We start from the raw sequence: 3,472 nt of genomic DNA, 5'->3' as shown, positions 1-3,472 counted from the left end.
TGACAGACTCATGTGGGAGACACTTGAAGGCAGACAGAACTTCCTGACCCACTTCCAGTCACCCCTTGGAGCCAGCTGTTTGCTTCCAAGGGATAAATCCCACAGGAGAGGAGAGTGGGGTGCTGAGTGAGCTGGGAGAGTGGGGTCAGGACCTGGGTCTAGCCTCCCTGCACCACTTCTCCTTCTAGGGCTCTTGCGCCAGCCCGCCGTCCTGCGTCGGAGCCTCTGCCCCGTGAGGGACCGCGGTGCCATCCCGAGGGAGTTTATGGCACGATTAATATGGAAATATGCAACGGTGCTGCCGCTAGCTGCTCGCCCTTTGTTAATAACAGTTATTCACAGCCCAGGAGTCAAAGGCGTTTCTGCTTGGGTGTTCATTAAACCTGGCCCCATAAAGAGCAGGAGAAAGGCATTAAATCAGCAGGGGATCCAACCACCTCGTGTCCCTGGGGGCAGAGGTCTGTACCATCAGAAAGTCGGTGATTACCAGAGAAACTGACCTCTGTGAGAGCCTGCTCACCGAGCAGTAAACTGGACAGACGAGCCCACGGTCATCAGCTCTGGGCCACCCTGGTCCCCCACCCACTCCTGAGGAGGGAGGTCTAGGACCAGGTCCCATTATATTCAGATACCCTCCGGCAATGGAGAGGTGAGGAAAGAAAGACAGGGGGAAAATCTGGAGGCACCGCAGCAACCCCTGGACTCCCACAGGTTCCAGTGACCCTGGAATGAGAGGCTCCGGGTTATGACGGGGAAGGGAGGGAGAACACTGAGCCAAGACACATATGCTTCCTGAGGAAAAATGGGGGACCAGAGCTGAGGAAATAAATAACATCCATGTGGGGTTTATAGTTGACCAAACTGTTGTTCTTGTCATTTATTCTTGTGATTTTTCACCACATTTCACACTCCACGTACGTTCAGTCTTAACACAGTGATTTGTTATTTCTCATGATTCTGTGGGTTGCCAAGGCTCGGCTTCCTAATGTAGCAACTCGATCTTAAGATGACCCCCGCACAGAAGCTGCAAGGCCTCCAAGGTCTGGGCCAAGGAGTCACACGGTGTCGTTCCTACCACACTCCACTGGTCCAAGTCACAGGGCCAGGCTGGGTTCAACGGGAGAGGAAGCCGACTCGCCCTGTTGGTGGGAGAGGTGGCAGCTTAGTGTCCATAGGCCACAACTACATTCCTTTCAACAAAGCAGACCTACTTTCTCCCTGGATGACCATGCGCTGACCGTCTAGCCCACAAGGGCCTTCACAGGAAAATGGAGATCCAGTATCAGGTCTGACCAAAGAGAGTCTGGGCAGGAGAACCTTCTAAAATTCCCTTCCAACAGGGTGCCTGACTGGCTCAGTCGGTGAAGCATCGGCCTCTGGCTCCGGTCACAATCGCAGGATCCTGGGTTCATGCCCTGAGTGTGGCTCTCTGCTCAGGAGGGAATCTGCTTCTCCCTCTCCCTCGCCCCCTGCCCCTCCCCCAACCCTTCGCCCTCCCTCCATCTCAGCTTGTGCTCTCTCTCTCTCAAATACATAAATAAATAAAATCTTTCTTAAAAATGAAATAAAATAAAATTCCCTTATGCGTCTGTGCCTTTCTCTACGTCACAAAGGCTTTCAGTTAAAAATGACTTAATTTGGGACGCCTGGGTGGTTCATGTGGTTAAGCGTCTGCCTTCAGCACAGGTCATGATCCCAGTGTCTGGGGTTGAGTCCAGCACGGGGCTCCTTGCTCAGCAGGGAGCTTGCTTCCCGGTCTGCCTGCCACTCCCCCTGCTGGTGCCACTGTGGCTCTCTTTCTCTGACAAACAAACAAACAAACAAAATCTTCTTTAAAAAAAGTTCTAAATTTAAAAAAAAAACTTTAATTTATTCTTTGAACTTCAAGGCATTTAAAAAAGGTGAAAATCTATCTTCCTTCAGTCATCAAGCCTTAAATTTTAAACTACGTTTACTAATCTTTTACTTCCACAAGTGAGGTCAGAACCAATAGGCTCAGCTGAATTTGTTCCTCAAATTTCTGTTGGCCTGCATTTTTCTATCATAAAGGAAAGAGGACAATTTGGATCCAGAGTCAAAAAGAAGATCCTTTCTCAGCGTTTCTGTGGGAGAGCATGAGACTGACAAATGAAAGGGGAAATTGCAGCAGACTGTAGGAAAAGATGTACCAGCACAGGATTTTTGAACCAAACAAACAAGAGTTACGTGAGACGGTGGAGGAATTACCCGCTCAAACAATAAGAAGACTCTTCCTTGAAACGTGCCCGTTACTGGTCTAAGTGTACAACACAAAAATCTTCCTTTTTAAAAAAAAAGAAAAAAATTTAAAGTATCAGAAACACAAGTTCTTTTATACAAAATTCCAAGTATTATTGAATAAATTTATTCATGAAACTGACCCAAAGTCCCTGAAAATTCTATTCACATAGATCACTAGCCTCACGATCCTCGGTACTATTCCTTGAGGGGTTATTGGTTTGGTTGGTTGGTTTTGGGGGGGGGGGTTTGCTTTTGCTTTATCTTCACATAAAATGTCACCAAACCATCACATAAATTTGATTGGTAAGTACAATGTATCTTACACCCTTTTCAATTAGCAATAATCGCGCCTCGGATAAACCTCATTGGCTACGATACTGCCACTGCGCAAAGCTTGTATCTTACACCCTTAAACGCTGCCACCTGAGTACCGGCATCTGACCTGCTGCTCTGTGGACATTTCTAGAACACCAGGAAGAACCCTTTGCGCAGGATCCCATGCAGGAAACTAAAGAATGAGTCATGACCAGCCAGACTCTCACTGCAAACTGCATGACTCTGAGCATCTTTTACTGATACTAAATACATAGCAGGATCCTGATAGTAACTTTTAGTCCTCCACCTGAGAAACCAGTAAAAACCCCATCCTGATCTTTTTTTTTAAGATTTATTTATTTATTTGTCAGAGAGAGAGAGAGAGCACGCACATCATGCACAAGTAGGGGTAAGGGGCAGAGGGAGAGGGAGAGACAGAATTTCTTCAGACTCCAAGCTGAGGGTGCAGCCCAACACAGGGCTCCATCTCACGACGCTGAGATCATGACCCGAACAGAAACCATGTGGGAGAGCATGAGACTGACAAATGACACTTAACGGACTGAGCCACCCAGGTGCTCTGCCCAACCCTATTCTTTCCCTACATCTTCTACACGAAGATGCCACTTCCCTTAAGCCGGGCCCCATATTGTTACTCGCAGGAAATCTCTGCCAAAGCTGTAATACAAGAAGTCACCTTACATTCCAAGTATTTTGTGCACTTATAATAATGTTAACGGCTGCTTCCCCCAGTGCGACCTCCTATCAGCTTCTATGTTTCCCTGGGAACAATCGCTTCGTGTTCAGCCCACATTCCAGAGAAGGAAGGGAGAGCTTTGCTGTTCTTGCTAGCTTGTCAAAGGTGACCTCCACCTCAGGCCCTCTCTCACCCACTCTC

General features: G+C 47.9%; 1 pseudogene; it reads right to left on the bottom strand.

The window, feature by feature from the left end:
* Positions 1 to 2,532: 2,532 nt before the first annotated feature.
* On the bottom strand, positions 2,533 to 2,654 carry LOC123951195 (annotated as a pseudogene).
* Between the last annotated feature and the right edge of the window lie 818 nt (positions 2,655 to 3,472).

The sequence above is a fragment of the Meles meles genome, chromosome 9 (assembly GCF_922984935.1).
Source record: "Meles meles chromosome 9, mMelMel3.1 paternal haplotype, whole genome shotgun sequence".
Classification (NCBI taxonomy): Eukaryota; Metazoa; Chordata; class Mammalia; order Carnivora; family Mustelidae; genus Meles; species Meles meles.
This window is presented reverse-complemented; position numbering and strand designations above follow the sequence as displayed.